The sequence below is a fragment of the Cydia amplana genome, chromosome 9, assembly GCF_948474715.1.
Source record: "Cydia amplana chromosome 9, ilCydAmpl1.1, whole genome shotgun sequence".
NCBI classification, from domain to species: Eukaryota; Metazoa; Arthropoda; class Insecta; order Lepidoptera; family Tortricidae; genus Cydia; species Cydia amplana.
The window spans coordinates 14,700,617-14,719,321 of NC_086077.1; positions in this window are offsets into that span (position 1 = coordinate 14,700,617).

The following is an 18,705-nucleotide window of genomic DNA, read 5'->3' on the forward strand; positions in this document are numbered from 1 at the left end:
TAATTGGGATTAGTGCGGTTTCCTCACGATGTTTTGTTTTAGACTGTAAAATATACATGGAAGTCTCAAAAAACTCGTTGCGAGCCAGGGTTTGAACCCGCGACCTCGAATTGAAAGTCGCACGGCCTTTTTTGCGCATGGCATGATAAACACAGTCCTATATTATGTATCATAAACATGTTTATTGCAGCTATAAATGTTTCTTTTTCTGTTAAATCACTGCATAATAAACTATCCATATTCCACTTTAAACAACAAGCGCTGGTGGCCTAGCGGTAAGAGCGTGCGACTTGCAATCCGGAGGTCGCGGGTTCAAACCCCGGCTCGTACCGATGAGTTTTTCGGAACTTATGTACGAAATATCAGTTGATATTTACCAGTCGCTTTTCGGTGAAGGAAAACATCGTGAGGAAACCGGACTAATCCCAATAACGTCTATTTTACCCTCTGTGTTGGAAGGTCAGATGGCAGTCGCTTTCGTAAAAACTAGTGCCTACGCCAATTCCTGGGATTAGTTGCCAAGCGGACCCCAGGCTCCCATGATCCGTGGCCAAAATGCCGGGACAACGCGAGGAAGAAGATTCCACTTTAAACAACATTTTGATCAAATAACAAAAAACATTCTCGATACGACTTCGCCATTTTGAATTTCAACGGGAAATCCCAGCCATAAACTACACTTTATGACTTTACTGTCATTCTGCGCTGACAGTTAGTCATAAACTGACACATTGTGTTTGAAATATGCAAATTACCTATAGACGTCAGACGATGAAAGTAGAACAATGTAAAGTTAGCTTCAGTAATGCATAAATAATTGAGCTGGTGCCTCGCAATTTGTTGAACGTGCATTTATCTACTATGTAGTTTATAAACTCTACTACTGAAGAGAAGAATGCATAGCCACAATTTGTAGATACTGCGGAAGACTTTTGAGACTGACAGATCGGTATCGTACCGCTGTGACTTCTTAAGCCGGCTTCCCACGGCCCGTTTTTTCACAGATCTGACCGCGCCTCTACAGGCCGAAGATCGTGGGAACGGTCGCATTCGACGAGGCCTGTCGTCACCCGTCCGATCCGTCGGGAGTCGGTAACTTCAAAGGCGCGTCGCGGCGCGGCGCGACGGTGCCTGTAGGGGCGCGTCTGCGTCGGTTCATTTCACCTAGGACAGCGCACAGGCCTCGTCGGATGCGACCGTTCCCACGATCTGTCAGCCTGTAGAGGCGCGGTCAGATCTGTGAAAAAACGGGCCGTGGGAAGCCGGCTTAATCAACCGCACAGGCATCCACAGGCGTGGCGCGATCCGGCCTGGCCTGTAATAAACACGGGCCGTGGGAAGCCGGCTTTATAAAGCAGGCCACTGACGAGCCTTCCAAATGGATGCCGTTACAATGGATTCATCCAAATGGACGGCATCCTAATATTAAACATTGTACGTTTTTGACATTCACGGACCGATTTTGGATTGCAGCCACGCTATTTGGACTGTTGGAAGGCTCGTCAGTGGCCACCTTAACTCTTATAAGCATTGTTCAATTCGCGCCCTCAGTGAGTTCACCTTCAGTGTAAACCCAGCTTTAAAGTAAACATGGTTAGATGCGTCACGGCGACGACGATAGATTAAGATTCTATTAGATGCGGCGGAGCCCCTAAGTAGCCCGGGATGAGCTATTTCTGGAGGTAACGTACTGGCGGCGCATTCCTATTGGCTCGCGAGTCAAGGCAACTGGAGCTTAATTAAGATTTAACAACTTGTTAGGGTTTTAGAACTAGTTTTGACATTGTTGGGGTGAATCAATTTAGAAAGTTTTCTCCCATACAAAAATCAGGGACACACCATTTTTACCGTTTTCTGCTGCGCTACCGTACACAATGTAACTTTTATCTGATCAAGTTGTTAATTTAATGTGTTAAGTATTTAAATGCTTACGTATCTAATAATGCCCGTGTGAACAAAAAAGTAAAATCATGGTTTTTGAAAAATCGATTTTTCCTTGCTAGGGAGTCTAAGACACGAAATCAGTGTTTTAAAAGTTGATTCACCCATTGACGATCGTCTTGGTAATTGGCGCACAAAACGCATGACTTTCAATTCATTTTGCTTGCACCAAGCGTAAGCTATCATCAAGACTGTGTCAAGATCACAGCATAAGTTGTTGAATCTAAATTGGGTCCCAATAAACTGTACATAGACTGGAACGGCACATCAGTACATATAACACTCGCATATGCTGGTAATGTTATGTTATAACACGTTCTGCATGCAAGAAATAGTATTTAATTGTATTTAGCAGATGGCACTCAAGCAAATTTAACTATGCAATGTATCTATGCAATTATACACGAACTGTTTTATAATCTACTAAAATCAAATAAATATTAAGTCTAGGTATTAAAACTACGGGTATTTGTCCAATGTCCAATCAAAACATTCATAATAACTCATAATTTTGGAATATAAAATAACTTATTACTAGTATTACTAGCTGTTCTATTCTTATCGAAGTTTTCATAACATGGTTTTTTTTATACGACTAGGTAGTACATATGTAAGTAGGTACCTTCTTCCATTTAGTAACTAAATTAATAATAAATAAATTTTAATAAAACGAGGTTTAATACACTGTAAAACACGTTATTATATTTTTAATAACCAAGACTGCGTTCGCTATTATATTGCTTAGTAACAGAATTATTGCAGAAATAATACAAACCAGATTTTTTACTGTATATGCAGGATCTATAAAAGTTATGTATTTATGTACATAAAATACATTATATATGTATTTTGGTTTAGACCTACGCTAAAATACATTATTTTGAATAATTTGTTTAGTCCGCTTACTATAAAATGGTAGATTAATACGCCAGCTGGTAATGATCAATCTTTGCCTTAACGTTACCTTTAACATTAACGTTAACGTTGACTTTGGTTCGCCGGCGGACATCCTCTTTTCTCACTTGATTAAGCAGAGATAACACAATATGGTGAATATACCATATAATATAATGCAGTAGTACTCGTATACTTGACATACCTACCTGTGTTGCTCTCATGCAGCACTTACTCGCTATACTTGACATACCTGTGTTGCCCACGTCAATAATTAGCGATACCGCCGTTGCACTACAACAGACAATAGATCTCGGGAAAGCCAACAAAGAGGTGCTTGCGATCAGGGATGTTGCGAACATCCGCATCCGCAAGCGCGGAACTTCCGCATTATTTTCAACATCCGCATCTGCATCCGCATCCGCATAAAATCGATGCGGAGCTTATGCGGATGCGGATGTCGAACAAGTCGGTACAGGAACGTCTTAGCGGCGGCGTAAGTGCTAGGTAATTTCGTAATTACCTATAACGAAGTCGTCTAGATCCAGAAAAGTCGGCCAAGTTACTGTTTATAAATATAACGCACCTATATTCTTGCTCAAATACTAAACGTTTCGTTTTTTAAATAAAAAAAGACTAAAAATGTAATATTTGACGTTTTCTAAGTACCTCATCTTGACATCCGCATCCGCATCTGCGGATGTGAGCCTTTAAAAATGCGCATCCGCATCCGCATCCGCGGATGTCAAAGAATTGGCATCCGCAACATCCCTGCTTGCGATATGCACTCGGTATAGTACCCGGTAAAACAAAGACCCAAGTTAATAATTAGCAAATCCAGTTTTCAATGTTACAGTTCATTGAGAAAGGCATACGTAACTTACATTCACTTCTAGTACATAGCTTCGCCTTAACTAGCATTAAATCACAATTCTAATATTAAGTATCAAGGGATTGGGCGTATGCAACATTTAGGAGTTGAACAAAGTTTTAATATGACTTTCATTATAACAATAGAGAGGCGAAGTATATAGAAATATTATGTTAATGTGATATTTGTAGAATTCAGTTGCGCCTATTTTAAGGGGCCACAGTACTGGCAGTAGATTTAACCCTGTCAAATTTATATTCGATAGCAACCGTTCTATGATTTTGTTGTTTACTTTTATCATAGAGATATATAGTAAGAAAAGAGTGTTCACTCCATACATCAGTTCAGACTATTAATTTCAGTGTCTACATCTAGCATCAAGTAACGGAACTATCAGTACTGCTACTTGACAATAGATGTAGCACCGACCGGAAAGTCTTATCTCAACAGCATAAGACTTTCCGGTCGGTGCTACATCTATTGTCAAGTAGTAGTACTGTACTGATAGTTCCGCTACTCGATGCTAGATGCTAATAGTCTTTTTGGTACTAAAACTGGTGTATGGAGTGAGCACTCTATGTATTTATTTCTCTATGCTTTTATGTACGTCAGTCGATCAATAACAGTCCTCATGTAAACTCTGAATAAACTTCTAATATACTTAGGTACACTTTCGTAGTTTAACTGTGATATAAATCTCTGCTAAATAATGATAGGTTTATCCCCCACAAAGTAGGCATTTAGTACGGTGGTAGTTTGAGGAAGCACATAGCCAATTTAGACTCTCGCGCGAGCCCTGAGACGAGCCGCAAGCCGCGCCACGAGACGCGAGTCCACCGCTTACACTCGCGTTCGGCTTGTCATTCGGTTATAAACCTTATACCGTGCCGTTAGTGTTTAAATTATATTAGCTCGACGAGCTTGCGAGCCACGAGACGAGCCGCGAGCCCACCGCTTATACTCGCGTCTCGTGGCGCGGCTCGCGGCTCGTCTCGTGGCTCGCGCGAGAGTTTAAACCGGCTAAGAGATTTTATCAATCATCATCGGCACTATCGTTCTACATAGACGAAGTCACGGGCAGAAGCTAGTATACTATAATTTGGAAACGCGAGGTTGTCAAACGTGCTGTAATCGAAAACATGCTTCAATTTTAAAGAGCTATACTTATACTTGACTGCCTATAGGGCGTTCAGCGTGAAACAATTAAGCAATCTGTCAAAAACACGCGCACTTTTTTAAATTTTATTTACAACCAAAAGGCGTCACCTGGCAATCCTGCCGAAATAAATCAGCAACGCGCTGAGGTGCGAATTTTGTAAATTGGAACGAACTTTTTTAAATAATTTGCACGGGGCTTACACCCGGATTCAATGATCATTTTTAACGACTTTCAAAAGTTGAGGGTTATTCACACCGTTTCTAACCGACGTCAAATATAAACTTTAACGCATTTCATAACGCCCCAATAACTTTCTAAATTGTATAGAACAATTTTTTAGTTCGTACTCGCTCTAAAACTTTAACGTGTAAACGAACAGAACGTTTAAAAAAGCGCTTATAGTTTTTCAAAGGACTGTCTCATTTCAAACATAGACAGAGGGAATCATACTATCTTTGTCTTACACTATTACAACCACCCAAAAGAAAAGGATGATTATAGTTTTTGTTTTTGTTATTTACTGACAAATTGGTTTGACCAACTATATAATGTAAACATAATGTTTAAAAAAACGTAAACTTATTCAATTTGGGATGATACCTACTAGGTATTACCTAGCTATATCACCTTTTACAGCGTCAACGTAACACCGGTCGAGTTTACAGCCGCGTTAAAACAACCGTTAAGTTTAAAGCTATTTGCACGGTAAATTGAGTGCGAGGTAAAGAACTTGGGGCCATTAAAGCCATGTTTACACAGGGTAACCACGCTACTACTTCAAACAAATTGTTTTTTATACAAACACATTTTGATCTGTTGTGGATTAGACTTGAGACTTAATAATGAATACCTTGTCAGTACCTACTTATTGATTTCTTGGTAAAATTAGGTAAGTTTGTACAATAGATCGGTAAAGTACTGTCTCAAAATTTTATTTATTTATTGTATTTCGGCACGAATAAAATACATATTAGCAGGCACGCAAAGTTCGCAAAGTGTAAGCAACGTTATTTGTGTCGTGTTAAGAGATAATATGAGCGTCTAATATTTACAGTAAGCAACTTTGCACATGATTGTGCAGTAACAATAACTTAGACTGAATTGCTAAAGGACGGAGCTACATAAGTCACATAACTCCGTCCCTTTTTGTCAATCGAATAAGAATCGCAATAAGACATCATGGTAAGGCCCCCGCTCTCAATTCTACAGTTTACGATAGAAGAAGGCTCAAGTCTCATTGTCACTACATAGTATAAAACAAAGTAGCTTCCCGCTGTCTGTCTGTCCCTATGTATGCTTAGATCTTTAAAACTACGCAACGGATTTTGATGTGGTTTTTTTTAATAGATAGAGTGATTCAAGAGGAAGGTTTATGTATAATTTGTTAACCCGTGCGAAGCCGGGGCGGGTCTCTAGTATCATTTATAACTTATTAATACCTTTCACTAGGAGCCTTAGCACCTTCACACAGTAACCTTCTAAGGTACGTATAAACTTCTTATTTTATTACTTTTGGATGTTATGTAAAGCTTCCTCGCTGTTTTCATATAGAATAACTAACAAACAAAAAAAAATATTATATAAGTTATATACTTGATGATATTCGCAAATGGGAGCGAAAATACTTTTGTACTATTTCTAGTTCTAAGTTTCTAGTAAAATTACCAAGGTCACCGTAATGGATAATGATGGGTAAATCTATGTACCTACTTTATAACAGATTATCGTTCGTAGTTCGTGGGACATAGGATAATTTTAATGTCGCAAGTCATCCCTAAAGAGGGTGAAAAGGGGGGTGGAAATGAGATAATTAATGAATTGTCTGTTAATTATTTGGTGTAAGAAATTAAGCATATTATGCTCACAATTATCGGCATTAAATATTATCCAGGCGCTTTACTTACTCTGACTGCTGGAAGTAATTCAACGCAGACGAAGTCGCGGGCAAAAGCTAGTATTATATAAAATGAAGTGTTGTTCTGTCGTTCACCACAAAATACATTCTAATTCCCGTTATTTGTTTAGACTGAAATAAAATTGTTTTTCCAGCGTGCTAGTAATTCATGGCATTATAGATTTTTTGCTTTGTTGATCGTCGCTCGCTTATTGTCTGAAATTTATTCATAGCCGTGTTCGTTGTTTGACGTTTACTTTTCATTTTCTCAACTTACTTTCGAGCGATGAACTAGATTAACGTTAATGTGCGACAAATAGAAATGTCTGAATGGTTACTAATACAATAAGCCAACTAGCTAGAAAGTAGTAAACTTGACGAGGAAAATTTCTATCTACAAATTTATAGATGTTTTGATACAGGATCAAAAGTTAAGGTACAAAGTGTCCAGTATTTGTGTACTGTATCAAAATTTAATAATAGACATCATCTGCGTGGGATAGCGATGATGGTGATTAATATGATATATCAGAAAATTTAAAAGTGGATTAAATATTGTCATGTGTGAGACCTTAACTTACGGCCTCTGGATCGATACTCCAGGGCTTTGCCATCTGAGCCACCAAGACCTCATCCATAGCCAGCAAATCTTTCCACCATATGGGTCAAGGGGACCCTAGCGACATCTACCGTAAGAGCGTTACACTTCTTAAACGGCTAGCGGAGTTCCAAGTCATATTGGAAATTCACCAGTTATGATGTGGGTACCAATTCTGCAGACGTTTCTGCTTGTTAAAAATTAAATTGATATTATATAGGAACTGGGAGACTGGTTCGGGATACGTGGAAATGGAGGAGGAAGGCCTTTGCCCAGCAGTGGGACACTCTAGGCTCATATAAATAAATATAAACAAATTATATATGATTATAAGTTAAAAGTGTAATAACTGTAACATAAAATTACTTATAAATATTTATGAATTTTTATCACACAGTTCATGAATATGCAGCATTTTATGAAAATGTATTAAACAGTTGAATCGCCAAAGCGAAAACCTATTTTCGCGTGCATAATTAAATGAGCCAAACTGTTTCATCTTTAAAGGCCGTAAATAGGTCACCAGGCTTTCCTCATCTAGATATATGTACTTGAATAAAGTATTATCATAAATGTGGATCTTTAATTAAGTATTTGGATATTTCTTTCTTCGGCACGCAAAAATGTCAGAATTGCGGTTAAATTTGGCACATATTTCTAAACTCAGACCAAACACAGTTGGCAACAATTTCCATAGCATATAGACTATGCAAGTATTAAGTAAACGTCACAATTTCATAGAAGTTTGACGCTTAAAATAACACTTGCATGGACTTTTATATCAAAATCACTGCCAACTTAGCTTATTCTGACTACTTAAAAAAACTCAGAATTTGCCTCCTTCGTTGAAATAGTAAAAATTGTTTTGGGAACTCATTTAATAGTTATCTATTAACTCATCTGTAATAGTTATCTATTAACGACATATGAATAGAAAACTCGAATAAAACGCATTTCCTTTAACAATTGTTACACTTTTCTAATATCAATTACATACACTTTTAAAGTTACGTAGCCGAAAAAACAAAGTACCTAAACCTAACTCTCTGGAGTGCGAGCAAATTTTACATTCCTCTAAAAGTTAAGGAATCGCAAACTTACTTTTAAGAGTTTTAAACTTCGTCCCTAAACCTTAGGGACGAAGTTCAAGACAAAGTTTTAATGTGTTGGAAAGTTAGTTAACTACAAATAGACGGGATATAAGGAACCTGCTAATCTGCTACTTATGAGAGTTCAACTCCTACACTCTTATAATAATTAAAGATTCGAAAAAACAAACATAGGGGCATAGCTGTGGTTGATATACAACAAACTGTGTCAAAATATTTTTAATAATGTTAATATCCAGAGAGGAAAATGAAAACTACGTTTGTATGAAAAGGGGAATTCGCGCTTTTCTAGCATGCCCCCAAACACGGTACACTATTTTCACTTCTAAATATTTCAATCGGCACAATGATTGAACCGCTTCCAAATTCGCTATGATTTGCGTGAGCTCCGTGCAAATATGATTGAATAAGGAAATCTATTCCATTTCCAGAGCATTGCAAGGGCCCCTGGCAATGACACCGCCTGAGCTCGATTCGGCGCTAGAGGAATCTAGTGATTGCATTGGTTATGACAACTAACGTAACTCACGCGTACGGGATGTGGAAGATCGATTCGTAATGGGATTTTATTTCATGTTCATCTTTAAGAATCATACGAACGTAATATTAGCCGTCGCCATACAATCCAAAGTTACTCTCTCATTTTAAACCGACATGCTACATGAAATTAGACATTTAAATATCATGAAACTAGGCCTCACTGAATATAGATCGATTTTCGTTCATTTTGCTTTACCAAGGAGCTATTGATAAAATATCAAGTCATGTTTCGTATACATACGTAAACGGACACAAGTGTCAAACGAGTCCTCCGTTGTATGATTCCAGCTAATTTGATCGTGACTTCCAATAGGAATCAATATATGTCCTCCGGGGCAATACGGCCCAATTCAAGAGCAATGGCGTCAGGTAAGCCAGCTAACTACCCAACCTACTTACTATAGCTGGTCAAACAAATCTTGTCAGTAAAAAAAGGCGCGAAATTCAAATTTTGTATGGGACGATATCCCTTCGCGCCTCCATTTTTCAAAATTGCCGCCTTTTTCTACTGACAAGATCTGCTTGACCAAGTATATTAGTATTTTTGAAAGAGTCCCTATTGGCGCATACAATATTTATTTAATATAAATATTCTTTATTGCACATCTCAATAGAAGAAAACAATATAAAGGAAAACAGCAACACAAACAGAGGATAATATTGATTTATAATAACTATCCACTGTGTAATTTAAATTCATTCTTTGTTGTAGTTTCCCTCTTTTATTGTATGTATTTTGAAATCTGTGTCTGAATTGTGTGTTGCAACTCGTTTAGTTTAGATGCAGATTAGTTTTAAGTCAGGTACCCACTGAAAATCAGCGTCATGGCTTGCCGTGGCATTATGCTGAGTGGGGATCCTGTTTAGCATCTAAGTTGTTTGTGTTACTTGTACCTGATGCTAAATAAATGTATTTCTTCTTCTTCTTCTTAATTTATTATCTATCTATCGAATACCTTTAAACGAGCAATTCTTGCATATTTATTTACTTATATATTTATTTATTTATATATTTCGGGGATCTCGGAAACGGCTCTAACGATTTCGATGAAATTTGGTATACTTATGGGGGTTTTCGGGGGCGAAAAATCGATCTAGCTAGGTCTTATCTCTGGGAAAACGCTAATTTTTGAGATTTTATATGTTTTCCGAGCAAAGCTCGGTCTCCCAGATAGTGGACCCTATTCGAGTCTGTTGGATTGGAATGTCATACTTAATTGATGTACCTACACCGTCAGTTGACTTCAAAAATAATATGTTAAGTTTTTTAAAATGCAATGTCTCATAATCTAATCTACATTGTCAAATATACAAATAAGTGTTGGCAAAATATGCTAACAATTTCTCTAAAAAATAATCATGCTCATAGTTTACTTGTCCCACGCGTAGGGATCGTGCATTGAATTATTTATCGAGAGTCCGACTGGGGGACTCATTGAGTGGAAAATACTGGAAAATCGTTACAGGCACACAAACACACTAGCCGATCATACGTATAAATTATAATAAATGTGGTTCGCTTTGCTGTACGTTGGTTAGGTATTTATAGCACAACAGGAAGAGTCATTAGCTAATGTACCTAGATGCAAATTGATAGTGTACGTATGTACATGGCTTGTTATTTGAATTAGGGTCTGGGTCGATCAGTGTAAGACTGTTCCCAAAATAGGTCAGGCACTTTAGTTGCCGGTTTTATACCTATAGTAAGTATCAGCCATATGCCATATTCGAACTTTAAGAATCGTCAAATATTAGATATCTATTAGACATCACCAAGATATGTCAGTGTCAAACAAGTGTCAAAAGTGACGTTTCTTCAAATAGAAACGTCACTTTTGACACTTGTTTGACACTGACATATCTTGGTGGTTTGGTTTCTTCAAACAAAAACGTCACTTTTGATACTTGTTTGACACTGACATATCTTGGTGATGTCTGATAGATATCTAATAGATATCTAGTTCAAAATCCGAATCCGAACTTGAAAAAACTTCGTTTGTTTGTGAATCACTATCCCCTGAAATACATGTATCAATAATTGTTTTCCATCGTATTTTTGCAAACGTTCGTATTTGTCATGCTACTTAAGTCAACCTCAGTACTCTTTGTACCGAGACTGACTGAAATAGCAAGACACGTTCGTACGTTTCCGTGAAAATACGATGGAAAATAATTATGCACTTGTGGTTGCGGGTCAGTCTGCGTGGGAGTCGCTCTGGGAGTTTAATAGTAAGTGGTCGTGAAATGGTTACAAGAGTTATTTCCGCATTTTTTTTAATCAACTATCTGCAATTCCACTTTAACAGCACTACTAATAAAATAACACCAAGCCCTTTATTGCTGTGGTAAATTGTAGGAGGCTTTAATACCAACCAAATAATATCCGTTGAAATGAAAATTAATGTGGTCGTCTAAGCTATGACATGAATTATTTAAGAGCCAGGGCTCTGACATTTCGGCCTTAACATTAAACTAATAACGAACACTGATGAATCCATTATAGTCTTGGTAAATGAAAAATAGAATGCCAAATGTCTAGAGATTTATATTTTAGCAGCCATCATGACTAGGGTTGAAAAAACCCGGAAAAATTCCCGTTTTTTTTTCTATAAGCCATGTTTTTTAAAGTTTTATTCGGAACAAAACAATGTCACTTAGTTTATATATTTTTCCGAAAAAAACAAAAAAATGTGAAATAAACGGAAAAACGTCAGTAGTTTAGGTAACTACGGAAAAACGGATATTTAAAAACGTCCTGAAAAAAACGATTGCATTTTTTCGAGGATTTTTCAACCATGACGCATTTCATGACGCTATAATTAACCTATCTGTCAAATACTTTTTACTACAAATATTTTTAATTATTTTAATAACATTCCTATTTTACTTAAACATAATTGACAATATGTGACGGTTATGTAATTCTAGAAAGATTTTAATGAGATAGATGACATTAAATTGTAATTGTAATGGATAAAAGCAACCATTAATTGTCTTGCATTTTAATATAACACTGAACACATATTCTGCTTTTTTTTTTCAAAGGCACATAAATAATCAATTTTAAAGTTACTCGCCAAATTGCTCCATGGCATATGAGTACAAATATTCATGCATTTTACTCTCAGGGATTCAAAACACCTTTTAGATCCACCAACCATCAACTAAATCAAAACGACCCGTGGGCCTAGCCAAGATGCCAATCGTTTACGCTGTAGCGAACGAAACAGTAATGTCTCTCTATCACTCTTCCATATTAGCGCGATAGATAGATACAGATACAGATAGCATTTCATTTCGTTTCTCTGAGAACGATTGGCATCTTGACTAGCCCCCCTTTCCGAGTAAAAGATCACGTCCGTACTCCCCGAGGCCACGAAGCGTGCGGGGATCGCAAAATGGCGAATTACGCAAAGTATTTACGATTAACTGAATCGTGGGAAGATCTTTTTATTTTTTTCAGCGGAAGTAACATTGGATTAAGTACCGATAAAAGACTATGGATTAATGGTAGTAATAATATTTGATGGTGTTTGTTATACAAATAAATGGGGTCATGGGTATGCTTGAATTATCATTTTCTTGGGTTTATTTTTAGAAAAGAAGGGCAAATATGCAATAAAAAAGAAAAAAGAAAATTAATTTAGAAAGTATATCTACTCATCATCATCTTCCTCGCGTTATCCCGCCATTTTGCCACGGCTCATGGGAGCCTGGGGTCTGTTTGACAACTAATCCCAAGACTTGACGTAGGCACTGAACAAGAATTTATTGTACTACCTACTAAAAACTTAAAAGTCTGAGAATAACGTAGAAGGGTGACTGCTACAGTTATTGGCCGCAACAGAGTAAATTGGCCACTCTTAACAATAAGACTTCAATTGGCTTGGTTCTTTCTGATTGGTTAGGAGTGGCCAATTACTATGTAGTGGCCAATAACTGTAGCAGTTACACTAGATACATAAGAAATTTTACATTTCACTTAACTAGAACTTAGAATAAGTAGATAGTGGTTTTAAGGAATAATTAAGATAATTAGGAATAATGAAAGTAGTATAATAATATGATGATTCTCTCGAAAGAGGTATAGTCGAAGATAAAAGTTTGACTGCTTGATACAATTTTTTTTTACAAAATATCAGAGCAGAGATGGCAGGGGATAGGGCAGAGTGGCGCTCTCTTGTGTCAGAGGCCAAGATCCTTTTTGGGTCACTGAGCCAGTGATGTGTGTGACGTGTGTGTGTGATGTGTGCTTACAAAAAAACACCACATAATTTTCCCTTAGTCTCGTCGTTTCTTTCTCTAACCTACTGAGATAAAAAGGGTGGGCTGTGTTAATCATGCGGCTTAATGAAGACGGCGATGGACTGATAAAGCACGATGCTGAAAAAGTTCTAGCGGGCCTTTGTTTACGGTGTTGATTAACTGTTGTGTGGGATGGGTATATTATTTTACTTTGTCGGCAAGGTAATGGAATAAATTTTGCGTTAGACCCGTCTATAAATATTAGTTAATATGTGTTCAAAACGCGAAAGTTTTAAATATTTTATCGGTTAGGTTTTACAGTAATAAAGTTTTTAAATAGTGCATTTTAAAAAGAAAATGTTTATATGCCTATATCTACAAGATGTCAAGATCCGTTCATAGGTAATCAGCGATATTTTTCCGTAATGTAGAGTATTTCAACTATTCCATTCTAGTATGATTTGTGTTAATTGAAAGTATCATACTACGAGTATTAGATGTGATGAGTTAACCCCTACAATAAAACTAAAAGGACTTATTTTTGTTCTTCGTTCCAACACATGACATATATGACGACATATAACACAGGTACCTATGAATTTTGGTATCTGATCCGTAAAGAAACAGAATCGGACCAAGCTAACTCTGCATGGCATTTTGAATGACAAAGTATGACAATGTCACCATTAATGTTAATATTTTATAATAATAAGACGTTTATAATAACACTCCTTCATATTGTTCTGTTTAAATCAGTGCAAAGTTAACTTTGAAAATTCAAGTACCCATCAAGCTTCTGCCCAAACATGTTGACACCCATGTATAAATGGTAATTTCAAATACCGTATTGCTTCAGGGTCCCAGGGACAACCCCTCGCGGCTCGGTGTCCAGCACTGGCAGCTCTCGGCTGGCGCGGCTCTTGACGCAGGGAGTGCGGGGGGAGGAACTGACCACAGATGCCCCCCGGAGGCTCAGCTGGGAGAGGTAAGAGTGCCCCTCGTGGCTCACAAGGTTCTAGCACTGGCAGCTCGCGGCTGACGCGGCTACTGACGCAGGGGGTGAGGGGCGAGGAACTGACTACAGATGCCCCCCGGACGCTCAGCTGGGAGAGGTAAGAGTGCCCCTCGTTGCTTACAAGGGTCTAGCACTGGCAGCTCGCGACTGACGCGGCTGCTGACGCAGGGGGTGCGGGGGGAGGAACTGACTACAGATGCCCCCCGGACGCTCAGCTGGGAGAGGTAAGAGTCCCCGTCGTGACTCACAGGGCTGTCCCTGGCAGCTCGCGGCTGGCGCGGCTGCTGACGCAGGGGGTGAGGGGCGAGGAACTGACTACAGCTGCCCCTCGGAGGATCAGCTGGGAGAGGTAAGAGTGCCCCTCGTTGCTCACAAGGGTCTAGCACTGGCAGCTCGCGGCTGATGCGGCTGCTGACGCAGGGGGTGAGCGGCGAGGAACTGACTACAGACGCCCCTCGGAGGCTCAGCTGTGAGAGGTAAGAGTCCCCTTCGTGGCTCACAAGGCTCATTGTCACTGGCAGCTGCTGACGCAGAGAGGAGTGCGGGGGGCGGAACGTACTACAAATGCCCCCCGGAGGCTAACTGGGGAGAGGTAAGTAAGTGCTTTGTTTATAATAGTTTATATAAAAGTGATTTTGGAAGATTGTTGGATCGATTTTTTTTTATTATGCGTATTACTATAGCTCCATTTTAAATTGGAATACATTATTTTTGTAGCGTAGCCTTAAAATCCCTTCTCACCCCCCTCTCAAACCTTCTCTCCCCATTCATAACCCACCTCTCCTTGCGAAACCTCACCCCGTTTTACGGTATAATTATTTTCGGAAGTACCATTCATAGTAAATTCATATTTATTTCACACGATGATGGCTTGAAGCTTCTTTATTTTGGCGTTCATATCCAAAAGCTTTGAAGCCTAAATATGCAAGAATAAATTGCAAGAGCTGTTGAATTTAAATAAGATACCTATATTGTTCAAAATAAGACCTTCTTATAAGCTTACTTTCCCTTTAGGTGAACATAAAAACAATACCTATAAAGTCACCCCTTTGTGGTTGTTGAAACAAAAACTGTTTATTTTCTTTTTATATTATTTCTAGTCTAGCAAGTAGGAAAGCGGACCCTGGCAAAGGCCGGGATAACGCTAGGTAGAAGAAGGAGGATTATTTCTAGTCTAGGTAGCGAACACATTTAAATAACTCTTTTTTCTACTCCAGCACTTAAATGTGTCAATTAAATGACTGACAGTGATATCTAAAGCAATGTCATTTGAATGATTTGTCTATAGGCTCACTACGTTTTGTAACTTCGACCCTTGAATTTTAAGAACCCTTATTATATCACTGTTGCATAAACTACTATTATAAACTTTCGCCTTTGTAAACTTACGGAGCTTATCTTACTTGTTATTATTGCATTATTCTTTGTATCTGAATTGCTTTAGGAGAATGTGTGAGATGATTTTGTTCTAACCTTTCGTTACCTTACTGAGTTTGTTTTTAATCCCATTGTAAAAGTATAGGTTATGTTCTGGTTATGTTATATTCATAAGTAATATGTTTTTTCAGCCTGTGTGAAACCTATGTATGCTTTTTTTTTTGTATAAGCATACAATTACACATATATGTAACAGTAAAAAGTCACAATTTTATTACATTATCTTCATTCTAAGCTAGCTTAGTTTAGTTATGTTAAGATGGATCTACAGATAGGCGACTCATAGTTATTTAATCTCACCGCTGGCACTTATCTATTGGTTCAACCGTACTGGGGTTAGATTAGAATATTATTGTACCGTAATTTTAGATCTGCATATGCCTCCAGAAATCTTAAATAATCTCAACCGCACCCGACAATTAACTATATACTCGTAGCTCACTACGCTATGGCCAAGTTTTAGTACCAGCGCGTGCACGTCTAGATCTCAGAAAAACCAGCGTAATGTGACCTCGCAGTCACTAACTACATGTTATGCTAAGAGCGCTCTTATACTGGTCGCTTTGAGTAGTCAACTAACCTTTCTTCTGCAAGAGATTGGAATGTAATCCCAGTTCCCTACGCAAGAGTTCATACAAATGAGCCTTCAGGAACGTACGCTTGTTGATTATAATTTAATATTCTTACTTGCAGATTAAATTTTGAGGGGAGGCTTTATACTTTTAGAGTGTTTGGCTGCTGCGTATTTTGCCAGTCATTAAAGTAAAATTTCTTATTTACAAACATGACTTTGGTACGTAATTATCCTTCCGCCGCCAAAACGTCAAATGTCAAAATTAATATTCAAAATCTGCTTTATAAACCAATCATATTTATGTTCCAATGTCACGGATGTTGCCTCATTGACCAGAAAAGCAGTATCTTTTAAATAGTATTAATTCCTATCTTAACTTCAGACGTACATAATAATTATGTTAACAAACATTTGATCTAGGTACTGTTCAGAACTGAGCGCTGATTAGCAAGTATTTGACAGTTTGTCTAACTCCGTAGCGGAGTTTAGCCGCAAATTATTCAGGAATATTTAATGACGTCAAGTTCCACGGTGGAACAATAAGAACTATTTAGTTAACCCTCCGAGGTTGCTTGTTTAGCTTATCATTCATCTAGTGTTCAGAAGTTGGTGTTCAGCCACCAGCCAGGCTTAAAACCACAATGGACTATGGACAAAAGTAGGAATAACTGTTTTAATCCAATGGCTTTATTGCGATCCCGTAAAACTGACTTAATGAAACTTTACTTACTTTGATAGTTATAAAACGGTTACAAAATTAAGTAGCATTAAGCCCCATTTAGACGGATCAAAAACTTGCATGCGATTTTCGTTACATTGCGGTATTTGGTCGATCGACTGAATTAATTCTACCCACTCTGTAATTAACAATAACTCGAATTTTTCGTCGTATTACCCATTTACATTATGCCTTAAGTATTCTTTATTTATTCAAAATTTTCGTGTAAAAAAATCAGACACAAAATAAGATTATACTTTAAAATTGAAATTTTTAAGTCGCTCTTGATTTTCAAAGTTTTACGTAACTATACAGATATTTCCCGATAGATTTGACGACCGGTCTGGCCTAGTGGGTAGTGACCCTGCCTGTAAAGCCGATGGTCCCGGGTTCGAATCCTGGTAAGGGCATTTATTTGTATGATGATACAGATATTTGTTCCTGAGTCATGGTTGTTTTCTATGTATATAAGTATTTATATATATTATATATATCGTTGTCTGAGTACCCACAATACAAGCCTTCTTGAGCTTACCGTGGGGCTTAGTCAATTTGTGTAAGAATGTCCCTATAATATTTATTTATTTATTATTTATTTATTTATTTCCCATGCAAATTGTTGCTAGTTCCCGATATTCCGGTACTGTTATTTCCAGTACCTGACTTTTTCGTATCGAATGGTGAAGTTTTACATACTTAACCACAGAGGTTCTCGCTTGGACGCTAGTATGACCTCGTGGAGTGGGTCAGGAACCCATTGAATAATTCAGGCGGCAGTGTTTTCCTCGGTATTCCCGTTTTGCTATCCATTTCGTTTTTACTGCCCCATAGGCCAGATTATTCTGACTCGGCTATAAAAAATAAATAAAAAAATACCTGTTTAATTCTAGTGTAGTATGTAAGTACATTTAACCTAGTTTATAAGTAACCGATTAACAAATGTGAACTGTATATATTGTCTGAATAAATTATTTATTTATAAAACGAACATGCTTAGTTACGACGTTATATATCCGACGTGAAACTTATGTCAGGCGTGTCTCACTCCGCGATTTCGTCGCTTTGCTACAGGTACTTAGCTAAAAGTACATCCGTTCGACCCCAATTTTGGGGAAAGCCATAAGCCGCGCGTGGCGCTGTCGCCACCTAGCGGCCATATCTGTGCTGATCGTAACAGACTCGTTTTGTTAGAGAGTGAGTCTTCTGTACTTAGTACTATTATTTATTCTGTGCTTATGTTTACATTTCGCCTTATCACGAAGGGGTAAGGTGTAAAAGAGTAAACATATCTTTGACTTGGGTTGTATAACGACAGGCTGATTGCGGTTGAGATATGCTGCAGCCAATCAACATCCAAGTCACGTTGCTACCACGAAACTGCGTATGCTTCTGCGTTCCTGGAATTGCTAGTTTCATTAAGTTGGCTCATTTTGAAGGCGCGGCGGTTCGTTTGGTCTACCTATATAATTTCGGATGGTTGGTATTTGAATGATTTAAAATGTCCTTGTTTTTTTTTATTATCAGGTCACGCCCTGAACGTGACGTATTATCATTACATAGTATAAAACAAAGTCGCTTCCCGCTGTCTGTCTGTCCCTATGTATGCTTAGATCTTTAAAACTACGCAACGGATTTCGATGCGGTTTTTTTAAATAGATAGTGATTCAAGAGGAAGGTTTATGTATAATTTGTCAACCCGTGCGAAGCCGA